This window comes from Callorhinus ursinus, unplaced genomic scaffold (assembly GCF_003265705.2).
Source record: "Callorhinus ursinus isolate GAN/ISIS: 27379988/994484 unplaced genomic scaffold, GSC_fseal_2.0 scaffold14, whole genome shotgun sequence".
Taxonomy (NCBI): domain Eukaryota; kingdom Metazoa; phylum Chordata; class Mammalia; order Carnivora; family Otariidae; genus Callorhinus; species Callorhinus ursinus.
Genome location: NW_027397076.1, coordinates 15,433,989 through 15,452,839, shown reverse-complemented (window position 1 = coordinate 15,452,839; position 18,851 = coordinate 15,433,989). Strand labels below are relative to the sequence as shown.

General features: G+C 40.3%; 1 long non-coding RNA gene across 4 annotated transcripts in view; it reads right to left on the bottom strand.

Annotated features, from left to right (window-relative positions):
- LOC112831211 (uncharacterized) overlaps positions 1-18,779 on the bottom strand; it is a 178,882-nt gene extending 160,103 nt beyond the window's left edge. For all 4 annotated transcript variants that reach the window (XR_012380654.1, XR_003210095.2, XR_003210096.2 and 1 more), the window contains exon 1: positions 18,521-18,779. This is a non-coding gene — a long non-coding RNA (uncharacterized lncRNA). The remainder of the gene's footprint in view (positions 1-18,520) is intronic.
- Between the last annotated feature and the right edge of the window lie 72 nt (positions 18,780-18,851).

Below are 18,851 nucleotides of genomic sequence, written 5' to 3'. Positions count from 1 at the left end.
AGCTTTGGAGTTCTACCTATATACATACCTGAGGTGCTGGGACAACCAGGTGACAGACCTCACCACATGCCAGCCCTCTTTCTGGAGACAATGTAGTATGGTAGAAAGAGCACTGGGCTTTGGAATTGGACAAACCTGGAATCTAATCCAGTTGCTAATATGGAGTCTTGGGCTAGTTGCTTTATAGCTCTCTGAGTTTCAGATGTCCTCATCTGCAAAATGGGGAAAATGAAACCAGTCTTCAGGGTGGTGTATGTAGAGCTGCAGACATGACAGTGTCAGGCAGGCGTGAGGGAACCCTCCTGGTGGGGGAAGCAGGAGTTACAGCATCTGTGAGATCTCTGAAAACTTTGTCTTATACCAGTCCTGAACATCACTATCAAGGATGGGAACTGTGTTGTTCATGCATTCATTTATTCATAGCATACATGGTCACGGAGCTTCTTATCTAGGCTAGCAAGGAAGACAGACTCATGCATAACTAACTCTAAGACACAGGTGTTATCGCATAGATAAGCTGAAGAAAGGGTTGGAAGGTCCCCAAAAAAAGGACCTTTCAGGTCAAGTTACATATGGTCAGAGAGGATTTAGTAAAAGGACATTACAGGGGAGTTTCAGGGCCACCTATGAGTGGTTCATACCTGTCTCTCTAGGACTATGTAGTGGGGAGCAATTGCACCCCCCTCTGCAGACCTGCAGGGTGGTCTCTCCATCATCACGGTGGCAGGGACACAGAAGGGGAGAGGTTTAGGAAGTGGATGCATTCAGGCCACAAGGGGTTCCAGGCTTCCTTCTAAACCAGCTAGACCTTCACAAAGTGAATGGCCTTCAACACCACCTACTCTAGAGAGTGGTTTAGGTAGAAAGGAGAACCTGTGAGAGAGTAGAGAAGGTTTCTGCTAATATATCCCTCCAGATGGGATGAGGGAATCAGATTCATTGTATATTTGACAGTACGAATAACCAGTCTGAAAGTTTCAAATATAAATTAGAGTAGATTGATGAATAATAAAGTGATGGCTGCTTCTGTTCAATTCTATATATTCCTGATTGCATTGATGATGATGATGATGATGATAAAAATAATAACAGCAGCTACCATATCCTGGGTATTTCTTTTTTTTTTTTAAGATTTTACTTATTTATTTGAGAGAGCGAGCTAGAGAGAGCACAAGCAGGGGGAGGGGCAAAGGGAGCGAGAAGCAGACTCCCCACTGAGCAGGGAGCCTGAGGCAGGGCTCCATCCCAGGACCCTAAGATCATGACCTGAGTCTAAGGCAGACACTTAAACTGACTGAGCCATACAGGCACCCCTATCCTGGGTATTTCCTATGTATCGGGCAAAAATTTGAGACAGTTATTATCCCCACTTACAAAAGAGCAAACTGAAAAACTGAGAGATTAAGTAACTAGCTGAAGGCTACACAGATAGTAAGTGGTGGAGCTGGGTTTCAGACCCCAAACTGCTTACAACTCCAGAATCTGCATCCTACCTCATTGCCCTACATGCTTACTCAATCTCTAAATGGCTCTGTGGACATTCCCAAAACAAGAACTTATCAAACTGCTATTTATTTATTAATCTCCATTATCATAAAAATTCTTACTAACGTTATTATAACAATGATAAATTTCTCTGTCTTAAGAGTTTTAGGTCCTCGGATCTAGCCCCACATCAGGCTCTCTGCTCAGCGGGAAGCCTGCTTCTCCCTCTCCCTCTGCCTGCCACTCCACCTGCTTGTGCTCGCTCTCTCTCTCTCTCTGTCAAATAAATAAAATCTTTAAAAAAAAAAAAGTTTCAGGTCCCAAGGAGACCTTTGGGGTAAATTCAACCAACCCCTACAATTCTACAAATAAAGAACTGAGCTATCCCAAGTTCAACTGAGCTACAACTAAAACACCAACGGTTCCCTTAAAAATGTTAGAAAAAATGAACCTCTTAGTATATATCTATTGATGATGATGATAATCAGAGTCTGAAATAAAATTGTGATATACTAACAAGATGGTATCAAACAACCTTGGGACTTGACACAAAAGGTTGGAATGTTTTCAAACCTCACCTACTAACTCCGTTGCTTGATTGATAACTTCGCAAAAAGCAAGTGGCTTCCTAAACACTGGTTATTTGGCTCTCCCTTAGTCATTCCTAAAATAGGGGCATCTGGGTGGCTCAGTCAGTTAAGCATCTGCCTTCAGTTCAGGCCATAATCCCAGGGTCCTGGAATTGAGTCCCACATTTTGCCCCTCATGGGGCTCCCTGCTCAGTGGGGAGCCTGCTTCTCCCTCTCCTGCTCCCTCTGCTTGTGCTCTCTCTCTCTCTGTCAAATAAATAAATAAAATTTTTTTTAAGATTTTATTTATTTGACAGAGAGAGAGGGCTCAAGCAGGGCGAGCGGCAGGCAGAGAGGTAGAAGCAGGCACCCTGCTGAGCAGGAAGCCCGACGCGGTACCTGATCCCAGGACCCCAGGATCATGACCTGAGCCGAAGGCAGACGCTTAACTAAGTCACCCAGGTGCCCCTAAATAAATAAAATCTTTAAAAAAAAAAATCATTCCTGGGACACCTGGATGGCTCAGTCATTAGGAGTCTGCCTTCGGCTCAGGTCATGACCTCAAGATCCTGGGATCGAGTCCCGCATTGGGCTCCTTGCTCAGTGAGGAGCTTGCTTCTCCCTCTCCCTCTGCTGCTCCCCCTGCTTGTGCTCTCTCTCTCTCTCTCTCTGACAAATAAATAAATAAAAATCTTTTTTAAAAAATAATAAAATATATAAATAAAAATCATTCCTAAAATATCTAAGGTACATCCTGGCTTAAATATACCCATAGTGGGTTAATTTTTATTTAAAAACCTGGTCGTGCAAAACTGAATTTAATTTTTTTTTCAAGCAGAAGTAAAACCTTTCTAAAAGTAACTGAAGACAAAAACACTGCCTGAAAAGCAAAAACTAGGCAAAATCAAGTATAGAATAAGGCTAATGTCAATCACTATGAAGTTAGGCCATTGGCTAAAAGTAACAGAGACAGAAAATTTGGCTTGTGGCTTTTTTCATTGATTTATTTTTATCCTCCCATCTTCAGTAGGATTATTTTTTCCATAGCCAGCTATTGATCATTTGGAAAATTAATTTTTTATAAAAAGACCATTTATTTCCACTGTAAAATGACAAAATGAAAATGAAATCTTCCTCAAAAGTCTTCAGCCTCATTAATAATAAAAGAAATACAGATTAAAATGAAACACCAGGTTTATGCTATGGAACTAAGATCAAAGCTCTTCCCCCAATTCTCAATGTTGGTGAGGGTATTGGAAAACAAGTTTACATGATGTTTTGACAATACTAAGAAATAAACTAAGGCAGTCTTTTTGGAGATCATTTGACAATATCCCTTTAAATATGCATTTTTTTTAAAGGCGCATTTATTTGAAACAGCAACTCCACTTCTAGGAATTAACCTCACATTGCCTCATATGCAAAGACTTGCCTATAATGACACTGATAACAGGGATAGCAAGGAAGGAAGGAAGACGGGAAGGGAGGAAATTAAAGAAATCAAAAAGTCCACCTATAAGAACTGGACAAATAAATAAATATGGTACACTGCATTCATAAAAAGCAGTATTATTTTTCCATTAAAGTGATGTTGTGGATAAATATTACTGAGATGAAAATCATTCACATATGTTACTAGATTAAATAAAAATAGAAAACCCTTTGCACTTGTATGCTTCCATTTATATGAAGTTCAAGAACAGGCAAAACCAATCTGTAGCAATAGATATCAGAACAGAGGTTGGCTGGGAGGGTAGAGAACCGCTGCAGAATAGACACTGATTTGAAAAGAGGTAAGTGAACTTTCTAGAGTGATGGAAATGTTCTAATCTTGGAATATGTCTTGAGGGGGAGGAGAGGGACAGAGTAGGTATACATTTGCCAATTGATCTAAAGGTACATTCAACATCTATACATTCCATTCTATGTAAATTATACATCAATTTAAATAAGGAACAAAACCCCTAAATGTATAATATAATTCATCATTAACAAAAATAATGTTTGTATATGTACCTGCAGAAAAGGATTTGGAGATGACTTTTTTTTTACTTTTTTTTAAAACTTGTCAATGAGCATTATAATAATTAAAATAAATACAAATATACAAGCATGTCCAAATGTGTCTCAATGAACCTCTCCTGCCCTTAATCTGGATATTGCCTCCCCCTTTCAAAAAGTAGTGTGTGAATTACCCAAAGCATAATGGAGCCATGCCAGGGTTCAGAGTTCTCTACATTTCCATGGAGGGATACCACTGGAGTCCCAACCTTTGTGGAGGTCCTTCATAATATGTGTTCACTGATCATTTGCCTCATTTTCTCAGACAACTTCAAATGCCAAAGTTATACCAAGACCTTAGTCATTTTGAGGCATACTTTAAGTATTTTTTTATTTATAGAACCCAAATTCCTCTCAGGTCCAGAGGAGAAAGCTTCAAATTACAGAAGGCAATGCAAATGCTGTGTGGCCTAAGAAATAGCTGTTCCTTTGCACATGTCCTGCCAAGCTTCTAAGAATGGTTTTGCCATTATTTCCAACCCCATAAACAGCCCAGCCTGAGCCCCACCCCCTCCAGTAGCTCTATTACAGATAAGTCAGTGTTCATGGGACAGGAAAGCCTTCTGTGCCAGGTGTGCTCACGGCAAAGGCTGGGTGTTTGACACCTCTTGCTGGTAGCAGCTCATGTTCACATGCAGCCCACAAATCTCCGCATGGCTGCTGGGTCATTAACCATGCAGGCACAATTACCTACTAACCATAACAGTGCAAATAACCATAGGGCAGTTAGCTGATGGGTGGAAAAGAGAGGATATAGTCACAAAAAGATGAAACATAATTACATTCCTCTTCCTTAAAACCCCTGCAGGATGGATACAAACTGAGAATTAAAGTAGGTGGGAATAAATGAGAACAGAAACTTTTCCTTGGGATACAGCTAAAAAAGCTTGTAAACAAATGCTAAGAATAGCTCAACAACCCAACAACCTGGCTTGGTTCTAGACCAGGGGTGAAGCCAAATAATACCCAGAGCATCCACATCTCTAGCCCACTGAACAGCTTGCCAAAAATGCCCCACAGGACCAATCAAACTTACCTGGTCTCAAACTGAACATCCTTTCATTGCTCCCACCTTGCTACTCCTTTTGCAAAGCCCCCATCTCAGTGACTCACACTCCAATCTACCCCTTTACCAGAGCAAAAACTTAGAAGACATTTAAGCCTCCTCTTTCATTTTCCACATACAATCAGTTATCAGGCCCTGTAGATTCTACCTTCTAAGTATTTTTCTCACTGGTCTTTCCCTCCAGTTCATGCCAACTGTCACAAAACCTAGTCTCCATTTTACTGCCTGAATAACCTTCCTAAAGTGCAAATCTGATCATGTCATTGATTTATTCTAGTCTTTCATGACTCTCCATTGACTACCCAGAGGTTTCTTGAGACAATCTGAGGTGCCTTCACTACTAGATATTTAAAAATGTGAAATCATGGGGTTTAATACAGCAAAGTAGGAGGCAGTATGGACCTGGAAAAGACCTGTCCCACTTACAGGCATTCAAACCTGAAACTATTTTAAAACAGCTGTGCCAGCAAGTAAAAGTCTTTTTGAGGTCACTTTGATACTCCTGGTCCACACAGTAGAGTCTGAACTCGTTAGCCTGAATCTAAGTCTGTGATATAGCTGATGACTGCTTCTTTGGCCTCATCTTCAAATATTCTCAGCAAGTAGCTTTTGTTTTCCCGAAGATTCTTTTTCACACAGCAGCGCCTTTGAACTTGACCGTCCCATACCCTGGGCCCCTCTTCTTTCTCTATCTTGCCTGATACTCTCATTTCAATACCTCTGGTACTGCCAGCCTTCCTGGAGCCCTGGGGAGAGCTGTACTCTGGACACACATCTCTTATAGTTCTTTCTCACCTTGCAAATATTTATTTTTCTCCCCTACTAGTTAGTACTTAGGGGACTTGTCTTATAATTGCACAAATCGTATGTTACAAGAGAAACAGTAAAGGCAAGAGACTTTACTCCCCAACATCGTAAATAAGATTGAGAAAAATATTGTTTGTGTCACAGACTACATTTTTTGAAAAATTTTTGGGTGTCCTTGGAGAGCAAATGGAGATTTTGGGGGGCCTCCAAATATGCTATGCTATGCTATGTCCTTATGTAGTCTCTGCTCACTAAACCTTTATTGAATATGAAACTGCAACAATCTTATGCCAGAAAAGCTCCTTTAGGTCTTGATCAATTCCACAAAATGTTAATGGGGGTAATATTAATCATTACCATGAATTTTCAGTGTTCAAAAGAAAGAAAGGAAGAAAGACACTGTTACATGCTCCAGTACCTTTTAAAAAGTCACTCTAAGAAATAAAAGGGAACTCAACTCCACTCCCACAACTGGGTCACAAGATCCATTAGCTGAAGTAGTTGAGTGCTCAGTTACATGAAATAGTTTTATTTCTCAGAACTTGTCCAAAGGGATCTCCCCTGCCTGCAGAGGTAAGGAAAAAAAGAATCTTTCCTATACCTTTAAGTTTGACCTGCCCCATTTTTCCCTCTGTCCCTTGATTTAAGCCACTGGGGAGGTATGGAAATAAAATGGGAAGTCTGAAAGGGAAGAGACTGTGAAGGATGAAGGGGAGGGCCGTAGTGGGGGCTTACAACGTATCTATGTCCGTTGTGACCAAGGTTAAATGAAGTCAACCACCAAGCTCCAATAACCTCATCACTTCCTACTTTGCATACTAACAGGTTTGTCTTAAAATTGAGTGGTCTGGAGTGAACTCATTCATTATACACCAGTTCCTCCCAGAATATTACATTTTTATCATTACTGTTGGGATTATAAGTGCCTTTATTCTTATTAACCAATGTGAAAGCAATTTACTTAGTATTGTGCTGAAAAAAAACCAGACTCCATCCTAATACAAAAATGAACATGCTCATGATAGAAAATTGAAAAAATACAGCTAAGTGTAAACAAACAAACAAAAAAACACCTATACTCAAAGATCTTTATATAACTGGGACTTTATTATATTTACTTTTAACACTTAAAAAACTAACTTTGTAACAAGTTCTTGCCTTGTTTTTAGAAAATAGTTAAGCATTGTTTTTTATAGCTACACAGTACTCTTGGAAGTGGAGACATCATAATTTATATAACCATTTCTCTATTACTAGGCGTTTAGCTTCTACAAAACATATTTTGGATTAATAATATGGATTTAAACCTTTTAATAGCTCTCAATATCAGCAATGAGTAAATGAAAACTCCCCAAACAAGGTGTAGGCAGCAGCAGGGGAACAGTGTAAGAAGCATTTTAGTCATTGGTTTCCTTTAGCCAAGAAAAACAGGTACAGTATCACTGAATTATAAACAAAAGCAGGAACTACTATGAAATTTCCTCAAGAATAATGTATTTCATAAAATTCTGTTGAATTAAAGGTGTGACCAGTTCTAGGAAGGCTTTGGAGGAAAGAGGGGAGTGTTGAAAAAGGAGCACAAATACATGAGAGGTGGTATGGGTGCCTGGGTGGCTCAGTTGGTTAAGCGACTGCCTTCGGCTCAGGTCATGGTCCTGGAGTCCCGGGATCGAGTCCCACATCGGGCTCCCTGCTCGGCAGGGAGTCTGCTTCTCCCTCTGACCCTCTTCCCTCTCATGCTCTCTATCTCTCATTCTCTCTCAAATAAATAAATAAAATCTTTAAAAAAAAAAAATACATGAGAGGTGGTATAAAAACACGAAGTTGGGAAAAAGAAACCAGAAGTTCTTAAAATGACAGCAGATTTTTCCACCCATTAGGGCCTTTGGTGGGGACTAGACACTGATAAGCTTGTCACAAGTCCTTAAATCTTGAGGAAACTTTTTTTTTTTAAGGTTTATTTTTTTATTTGAGAGAGAGACAGAGTGGGCACATGCGAAGGGAGGGGTAGAGGGAGAGAATCTTGAGCAGACTCCCCACTGAGCGTGGAGTCCAACATGGGCTCCATCTCACAACCTGGACATCATGACCTGAGCCGAAACCAAGAGTCAGACATTTAACTGACTGAGCCACCTGGGCACCCCTTGGAGGAACACTTTCTTAAACAAAAACTTTAACAGCCATTTGTTAACAGTCATCCCCTACCTACCCTAAGTGTCTTTTCACCAAATCATTCATCTTTTCCCATGCCCTTTAGACTTTACCAGAAACAGAACAGGTAGCCAGAGGTTCTTTCACAGATTCGACATGGCTAGAATCACCATTGTGGAATGCTTTTCAAGTGACAAGAGAATTTAGAGTCTTCCTAAAACCCAATGTCCTTGGACCTTTGTGTCAATCTGGGGGAAAAAAAATGCTATGTACCACTATACTTTCATTTGATTTTCACTTGAATCAATTTTTTCTTACAAAGCTATCTTAAAATTTTGAAACCACTCTACATGCTTTGCCCAAAGTGTTTCCAATTATTTCTTGTAACAGTTTGTCTTCACAAAACTCTGAGACATGGGTAGTACAGCAGGTATTATTAACTCTATTTTGAAGATAAAAAAACAGATAACGTAAAGATGCTGTCACCAGAACTCAGATGTTTTGTCTTTGGGCCCAGGGTGCCTTCTCCTACAGACTATACAGTCACAGTGGCTTTGGCAGATGGCATTGTTGGCAAGTCTATGGAGACATGACTTGTGCTTCTGTAATCAGATATCTCAAAGAAGTTCTGTCCTTGTTTCAAACTTGACATATAAACCCTGAGTATTTCCCTGAAGCATATATAGATGTATTCTGTCTTAAAGCATCGCCAAGTTTCTTCAAATGTGGATTTAAAAAAATTTCTTATCTAATTAACCTACATAGAAGAAGGAACCAAATTGTAGCGTTCATTTCTCCAAATAGTTAAAAGGGATAAAGATGAATCTTTACAAACGGTAACATATCTGAAAAACTATGTTGAGATTTAAAAGGCAAATAAAACTAGGAAATGCAAGTGTGTCTCTTAAAAGCAGAAAAATCTACACTATATGTGCTTTAAATTAAATAAGTGAATATTTATCTTAACATCACCAAGCTCTGTTTAAAAAGGTAGAACAATTCTTTTTCTTTCTTTCCCTTCCTTTCCTTGCCTTTCCTTCCTTTCCTTCTTTTTCTTTCTTGTTTCTTTCTCTCTCTCTTTCTCTCACACTTTTTTTTTCCTTAATGACGAGATATATAAAGGCTCAGCCTGGAAAATTCACCAATAGAAAATGCATCTATATGTACATGTATGGCTACTTGCCTTTTTAAATAATGTTACTTTTCTATAAAGCTGGAATATAAAAGAGTCTTGGAGAACATACAACTGAAATAGAACACATCTTCTATATATTATATATTTATATATATTATTTTCTTTTTAAAAATGAAAGGAAAAGTAATGTTGAAAGATACTTTCATTAGGGATGAGGGGGTCTGTGTGTGTGCATGAATGTATACACATGAGTATTTTTGTTGTTGGAAAGTAGTTTCCAAGAGCCCTCAACTAGCCTGAATGTGGTTACAATTTAGCACTTGACCACATTGAGTTTAACTCTTTACTCTAGACTAGACTTGTATTGTTTCATGTTTCCTGAAAAGACTGTGGTATCTTGAGGTTAAGAACTCTGTCTTCTATTTCTTTTGTATCCTCCACAGTGCCTGCCACAATGTTTATATTTAGTTTAAAGACGGGGCGCCTGGCTGGCTGAGTTGGTGCAGGATGCCACTCAGTCTTGGGGTTGTGAGGTTGAGCCCCATGTTGGGTGTGGAGATTGCTTAAAAATAAAATCTTTTAAAAAAGAAAGGAAGGAAGGAAAGAAGGAAAGACGGAAAGAAAGAAAGAAAGAAAGAAAGAAAGAAAGAAAGAAAGAAAGAAAAGGAGAGTTCACCCAATGTGCCATGAGAACCAATCCTACTAACCATCCAATCTTTGAAATAAATTGTTCTCATTCTCTAAATGTGAAACTAAATGTTAATATTATTTTGTGGAACATATTGACCCTATAATAATCTGCATTTGTACGATACGGTTGCAATCATTATTATTATTATTATTATTATTATGAAAAACAATGTTTTTATGCTTGTTCTATGGATATCTTAAGGCTTTAGACATAATTTTATAAATGTGGTGAATAGGACTAAGTAATAGAAAGCACGGAAGTCCAGCATCTCTGAATCTCTAGTAGATTTTTTTAATATTTTTTTAGTTTTATTTATTTGTCAGAGAGAGAGAGAGAACACAAGCAGGGGGAGCAGCAGAGGGAGAGGGAGAAGCAGGCTCCCCACTGAGCAAGAAGCCTGATGTGGGACTCGATCCCAGGACCCTGGGACCATAATCCGAGCTGGAGGCAGACACTTAACTGACTGAGCCACTCAGGCTTCCCTTTTTTTTTTTTTTAATTTTTTTAAAAAGATTTTATTTATTTGAGAGAGAGAATGAGAGAGAGAGAGAGCATGAGAGGGGGGAGGGTCAGAGGGAGAAGCAGACTCCCTGCCGAACAGGGAGCCCGATGCGGGACTTGATCCCGGGACTCCAGGACCATGACCTGAGCCGAAGGCAGTGGCTTAACCGACTGAGCCACCCAGGCACCCCTCTAGTAGATTTTTTTTTAAGATTTATTTATTTGAAAGGGAGAGCGTGCACGCGTGGGGGGTAGGGGAGCCAAGAGACTCTCAAGCCAACTCCCTGCTGAGCATGCCTGGAACCTGGCACAGGGCTCTATCTCACAACCCTGAGAACATGACCTGAGCCAAAATCAAGAGTCAGAGGCTTAACCAAGTGAGCCACCTAGGCAGCCCTCTAGTAGATTGTTTATAAGGGTGTGGAAAGACCCCTTAGAAGGGAGAGTTGGAGACAACATAGAGCTCTCTGGGAGCTCAGACACATTAACTCATACCAGAATACAGCATTGTTACTGGGAAACTTCTTGCCTCAGCCAAGCCTAAAATTAATTCCTTTTCAAGAAACAGGTATTTACTAAAATTGCCTTTGTTTTATTCTTTCTGTTCCTCTTTCCTGGTTCCAGACAGTTTCTGCCCCTACATCTGGATTCTGATTTATAAACTATGACCAGCTCATGACTATAATATCTTATTCTTGAACCCTGCACCTGGATTGTTGACAGTGTTACCTCATTCCAACTTTGCCTCTTTCTTTTTTTTTTTTAAAGATTTTATTTATTTATTTGAGAGAGAGGGAATGAGAGACAGAGAGCATGAGAGGGAAGACGGTCAGAGGGAGAAGCAGACTCCCCGCTGAGCAGGGAGCCGGATGTGGGACTCGATCCCGGGACTCCAGGATCATGACCTGAGCCGAAGGCAGTCGCTTAACCAACTGAGCCACCCAGGCACCCATGCCTCTAACTTTCTAACAACAGATCCAGACTCCTCTTGTCCTTGTCTGGGTGAGTCCATTTCATGTAGCAGTTCTTAATCCTTTTGAGGAGCTCCTTGAAAATGTATGAAAGCTATGAACTTATCCACTCCAAAAAAAGAAAAAAAAATGTACATATATACACAAACACACAAAGATTTGCATTCAATTTCAAGGGGTTCATGATCCTATAGAGGCCACTTTTAAGGGGCTTCTGTTGATAGTAACCTATGGTGTAAAAAAAACAAAACCAAAAATAACCCACAAAACAATGCAATCTATATAGTCTAGGATAAATCTTTATACCCACCAATGAATAACTTCCTTTCAACTTTTAGATAGAAGGGAGAAAGATAAACTCAGCTATCCAGAACCAAATTAAAAAACTTACATGGTTCTTTCTAATCCCGATTAGCTAAGTTTCTAAACAGTCACAAAAGTTCAAAGACCTCCTCTGTTTCAGTCATTACAAACAGATGTAATTAATTCTTGGTGGAGTTTCAGAAAAGCTAGTGCTTGTCTTTAGCACTTCCAAGAGTTTTCTTCTAAAAAATCACCAAAGTAATATATGTACATTGAAGAAATGCTGGAAAGTGAGGAAAAGCATACATTAAGAGTTTTAAATCACCTCCAATCCTAGCACTAAAGATACCCAATTGTCAATATTTTAATGGACAAATTTCCAGTCTTTTTTAATTCATATTTTTTAGATTGCCAGAATACCTTTCCTTCAAGTTCTCCTTCAAGTTCAAATTCTCCTTTTATATAAGAACCTGTTGCACATTCAAAGACTTAGTTCAATCTTTAGGGGTGCAAGAAACTTCTAGATTACCTAAGACATGCCCCCGGTCTATACATTTCTGTGCTCTGACTACAAATTCACCTGCCACCTTCTTCATCTATACACAGCATGGACTGTAGCTGAGGGCAAGGTATCTATCAGATTGCTGTTGTGTCTTCCAGTTATTAGCTCTGCCATCAATGCTTGTAATTGTGATGATAATTACAGTTTTGAAATTCTGCTCCCTGAGTTGAACACTTGGCTCTACCTTCCAGTTTCGTGAACTAGACAAGTTATATAACTCATCTGTGCCTCAGTATTCCCATGGTAAAATGGGCATGTTGGTGGAGAACAAACGAGTTAATATCTATAAAGTATGAGGACACAGGGTGTCACCTCGGAAGCACTGAGGAGATGCTATCATTATTATTCCTTATATATTGTTGTTATCCTTTCCCATGATGTTTCCTGGTTTGTCAGTTCTGCTCTCTCCCTGTTGGTCCAGCCACCTAGTCCACTGTACCCTAGCAAATTCTCCCTATTTTTAAATGATTTTGCCTCGGAGTTTTTCAAGTACATTCCTTTACTCAGTTGATACTTTTTGAGAATGACTATGTGCAGGCCCTACAACTGGCCTTAGATATAGCAGAGGCCTCTGACCTCAAGTGTTTGGAATCTCTTGGGAGCAATAGATAAAAAAATAAAATGAAAAGAGTATTTATAATACCGAGTGAAGAGTGTGACCATGGAAAAAGCACAGGGGACAGAAACAGGGACTGCAACCAGACTTTGTAGGAGAAGGGAAATTATGCCTCCTAAAGGAAGGGTCTCTAAATGGAGTCCTGAAGCAGGAGTTAGCCAAAGAGGGGTGAGAGCCAGAGAGAAAGGTTATGTTTGAAAAATAAGGGATTTGACTATGAGCTCTAAAATCCCTTCCAGTTCAAAAACTATAGGACTCTGCTGTCTACCTTATATGGAAATCCACCTGACCCTTCCCGCTATGTCCATCACTGGCCTAAGTCCTTGCCAAATATGGTTTTAGTTGGAGGGAGAAAAAGGGATAGTTTTGGAAAAAGCATAAGCTGCCATTAATGCTCAGTAAAGCAGCCACAATTTTTTCATTGATATGTACACTTGATGTTTCTCAATATTATGTCAAATGCTATAAAAACTGTGCTTCTAAAAAGTCTCCTCTCGCAAACAAATCACCAGCTCTAACTCCCACCTAAAGAGAAATTCTACAGTTCTTTGTGTAGCTACTTGCTATAGACTGAATGTTTGTGTCACTTTAAAATTCATCTGTTGAAATCCAAACCCCAATGTGATGGTATTAGAAAGTGGGCCTTTAAGAGATGATTAAGTCACAGGGCAGAGCCCGCAAGAATGGGATTAGTGCCCTTACAAGAAACTATGGGGTGCTCCCTCGCCCTTTCCACCTTGTGAGGACACAAAGAACCAGGAACCATCTATGAGTGAGGAAGTGAGTTCTCAGCACATGCTGAATCTGCCAGCATCTTCATCTTGGACTTTCCAATCTCCAAAACTGTGAGAAATAAATGTCAGGTTCTGAGGACTGAGTTGATCATATTCTTCAGTTAGGGTAAATATATATAATTTTATATATATAGCCCCAAACCAAAACAAACAAAAATCAAGGACAGATTTAAAAATCAGCATAAATAGCCAGAGAGAGAGAGAGAGAGAGAGAAAGAGAGGGAGAGAGGAGACAGAGGGAAACGGAGAGAGTGATTGTATTTGCATTTTCTATACAGGAATATGATATATGATACAGTAACTATGCCAAAAGAAGAAATCAGCAACATATATCTATGGATTGTCTCATAGCCTATAACTGAGTTGTAACACTAAAGTATCACTGGATCACCCGGGCTTTCCGCCCTCCTAGGGCTTGTAGTCTAGTTCTTTTTTTTTTTTAAGATTTTATTTATTTATTTGAGAGAGAGAATGAGATAGAGAGCACAAGAGGGGGGAAGGTCAGAGGGAGAAGCAGACTCCCAGCTGAGCAGGGAGCCCAATGTGGGACTCGATCCTGGGACTCCAGGATCATGACCTGAACTGAAGGCAGTCGCTTAACCAACTGAGCCACCCAGGGGCCCATTGTAGTCTAGTTCTAAGAATGAAATTCTGTTTCACCACACAAAGATGAATGCTGATAAATCAATCACTATTAAATTTTCACATAGAAATAACCATTAAATTTTTTTCAATTCATGAAATAATATTGGTCACAACTTTTTGCACAGGTAATTTTTATGTCCTATTTCTCTATTTTATATTTTATAAAAACATTGCATAACTTGCAAACTGCACTTTTGGTTATTCTCATCATTCTAGAATCTAATACTTATGAGTGTGTACAGCTTCTTTCTAACAGAGATTCATTTCCATGCCCCATGAAATATAAAATATTTCTCTTTTCCTCCTTTCGGTTTCCTTCCTCTCCTCCATTTTCCTAATGGCTTACAACCTCAACAACAATCAGCTCATGGCCTCTCTAGTTTCCTCCACACTCCCAACCCATCCTCCCTGCTCCAACAACCCAGATTATTTTGAAGGAAATCTCAGATATCATATCACTTCAGCTCTGAATGTTTTAGTATATATCTCTAAGAGGTAAGGAGTTCCCTTTTCAAACATCACAGCCCCCCAAAATAACAACAGTTGCTTAATATCATAAACCAGTGTCCACATCCCCTAATCGCCCTATGTCTTTTTTCTTGTTTATTTTTCATTTGTTTTAATCTATATCAAAACAAGGTCCACACATTACAATTGAGTAACATGTCTCTTATGGGCAAACATTCTTTTTTTTGCTTTTCTCCTCAAATGAAAATAGCAGAATTGTTATGTAGCAAAAAGAAGCAATTCTGAATGAAGCAGGAGTTTAAAATGCTGTCCTGAAGAAGGTGATGAAAACGTCTAGTCACTGCCTTTGCTGAGGAGATAAGCACTTGGCATACCTTCCCCTGAATGATAAAGAAGGAAAGTGGGAGCTGTGCTTCCCAGTAAACACTTTTATTAGCCACCCAGAACTGCACGTAAACATGATGCATGTGAAGCAAAGGGCTCTGCAGTAAATAGGAATTGAGGAAATAGAAAATGAGTTGTAAATCTGAAAATCATTTGTTTACTTCAATGAAAGAGAAGTTTATAAACAGGCAAACCAGTCTCTTTTAAAGTCTTGCTAATGCTGGTTGCATTAATTTTTTTTAGGATTTTTAATCCCAAAGCTTTAGTTTATTGCTTATTCCATTCTAATCTGTGCCTTTTGTAAAAGAAACAAAATCACTTTAGATGACATGAAATTGTAATCAAGACTTCCACTTCCATTTTGCACTAGAAGAGCTTCTCTTACCATCCTACCTTAAACAAAGCTTTTTCATTTTAAAATGGAAAGAAATCCCAGTGTCAGAACATAACACATACAAAATAATTACCATGTAATAAAAGAGGCGAGACAAGCTTACAGTGATACAGTGCAGGAGTTAAGAATATTGGCTGCAAAGAGAGAAAGGCCATCCCTGTTTCTTTGCCTGTAAAATGGGGATGATAAATAGTAGCTGTCTCATAATGCTGCTGTTGGGATCATTCAAATATGATCATGACAAGCACCCAGCACTGAGTAACATTCAGTAATGACTAGCTATTATTATCATTGGAAAGACATAGGAAGGGATGATTTGGCATGATCAGTTTTACCTTGAGAGATAGAACTTACTTTATGGTAACGTTGTGAGTCAATTACAAGAGAAAGCAGAAAGCTCCCTGCACAGCACCCCTATTGTACTGCCTCCCATAAAAAGACCCTGGGAAAAGAAGTACCCTGGAGAGGGAATGTTAGTTCTCTCTGATGGCTTCAAGTATTTGAAAATAGTACAGGAAAGGGCTCCGTGTGTAGTAAGTTCCAGGTAAGACAACACTACGCTAAGTGCACTAAACGGATTAACCTGAAATTGGACTCTGATCCCCAAGGAAACCGGCCGGTGTAGCCCAGTCCTTACTGGCCCTGCAGAGGAAAAACAACCTCATGTCTATCTCAACTGTGATCTGGCTGGATATGATCTAAGCTTTAAACAGTGCCTAAGCGCTTTTCAGATGCATAATACCTGTTAGACAATACTAAGCAGGAAGCTTTGGGCTGGGGTGTGCACCCTACTACTGAGGAACTGACATAGAAAAATGAAGATCCAGCATTGTAATTCAGCCTTTCTCTATTCTATCATTTTAGTCAGACAAAAATTTCCTTTTCTCTCAGGTGTTTCTCAAATAATTGCAAAAACTAACTCAATAAATAAATAAACTAACAAAAAAGTAGGGGGTGGTTATTTATAGAATAGCATTCTTCCCTTCAAATCAATTGTTGCACAATTCCTTTTAAAACCCTTCCCTCACAACTCACAGTCCTTTCAAGCACCTGGCCCTCTGCATTATTCCTCTACTCCCTGAAGAAACGGAGGAGGAGGATAGATCTCCAGAGAAAATGTTCTTATTAATAATATCCTATGTTTAAATGCTTTATAGTCTTAAAGCACCCTCAGATTCACTGTGGTCTTGTAGAAGATGGTATAAATGATATTACATCTATTTGACAGGTGAGAAAAGTTACATTTAGTGATTGGTGCAGGTGAGACCTGAACTCAAGATCTTTTCAACCAAATGCAATGGTCTGGAACCTGAAGCAAGGGGTCCCATGCTCATGCTCGCCAGTTTTCTGTGCAGTTTTTCCTCCCTTCAATGAGTCTGTTCCAGCCATCTTCCTCTTTTCCTCCTCAGTTAATTCTGATTCATGCCTCACCTCATGTAATTACGAAATGGGAAAGATTTGAGTAGATCAACATCCAATCAACTAATATTCACTGAACACAAAATAGAAGCTAGACCTTTAAAGCAGAGAGAAACTTAATGTTCTTTATCATTTAAAAAGACCATGGTGAGATTAATCATTTTATCAATTTGAACCACTTATCTTAAAATAATATTTGCATATTAGCCAAAATGGAGCCCCTAGCTACATGTGTTCGGTCCCTGTTTATAAATCGGGAAATAAACTTCAGGCAGCTTCTGTAAGAACGCTAAGTCTTGGAAAATGTCCCTGCACAGACTTGATAAGATTTCCAATTGTGCCATGGTAAAATCTCATTTCTTAAATCACTTATTCAACATTAACTTATTGTACAAACTTGCATCTGCCTGGCCCTGGAGATAAGAAGATGATGAAGTTAGATGCAGCGGTCATGAACCTGGAGGTCAGAATCTAGAACAGGAAGACCAGTGCCCTACTCTGGACTCTCCAAGGGACCCCAGGCTGGGAACAGTCAGGCATCACAGCCCCCTGGGCCAAAGGTGGAACCCAGCTACCCCCACCCCCTCTGCAGCCGCATGGGCCTTTACTCCTTGCTCCTTGCTCCTTCTCCCACTGGACTCTACATATGTCCCAGTTCCCTCAGCCTTGAAAGTTCACCAGGCTCTTGGTGGCCTTAGCTCCCCCTCCTTTGGCCCTTGACCAAAGCTCTTGACCTCCTGCCTCAAGAAGCCTTTTCTGACTCGCAGGTCTGGTCATATCTCCCTGGGAAACCCTCCACCACCTTCAACCTTATCACATTTGTAGTTTTACATGTACTCGTGTGATTGTTTGATATCTGACTATATCTGCTCTCAGGTGCCAAAGATCCTGGAAGGGCAGGGGCTGGTTTTAGATGCCAGTGTCTGGCACACAGTAGGCCCTCTAGGAATGAAAACCGAAGAGTCACACGTGCCTGGAACTAAGTAGCCTGGGCTCTGTGGAGGGGGCAGGATGGATTGGGTTGGCTTCCTTAACACCGGGGGCCTCCTGGCTCCAATCTTAAAACGTGAGTGACACTCTGAAATGGAAAGGTTGTTCGTCCCAAGTCCCCAGAAGACTTGAAACTCCCAGATAGCAGAAATCCTACTCTATTTAGCGTGTGGCTCCAGTACCTAGCTGTGCCTGTTACTTAGCATGAAATACAAGCACAAAACACTTCGTAAATACTAGCCATTGCCAGTATTAATGAACACATTCCGGAGCGTGGGACAAAGTGGAAGATGCTACCCATAGCTTCAAAGAAATATTCAAGCTCGAACGGACTCTTGAAAGAATACAAACGACCCCCTAACCAAAGATTAAAAGAAAGGGGAAAAAAAGGAAATGTGCCTTCTCTCTTTCCTCTGGAAAACAAGCAAAACCCCTAAAACCCTCCAAACGAACCCTCTTAATCAGCGTCTTCCCCTTTCTAGGCCTTCACCCCCTCGTCTCCCCGCACCTCACGGGCGAATTCGGGACGTCAGTCACTGCGGAGACTGCCATCGCTGCGATGCCTCCAGGCATTTCCTGACCGGGGTGCAACTTTTTGTGAGGATGTACGTAGTTGGACCTCCTCTCCTGGAGATGATATTTAAGGTCTCCACGGGGCAGGTAGCGGTGTTTATAAACAGGGAAGGAGGGGTCTTTGCCTCTTCCTCCTCACGGGTATTTTGGCGGGCTACCGGCAGCCCGCGCTTGGACGCAACCCCAGACTCTCAGGCTGCGAGGAACCCACGCGGCCGCGCGGCGGAGACCCCGCCCCCCGCCGCCCCTCCCCCGCCGCAACGGTC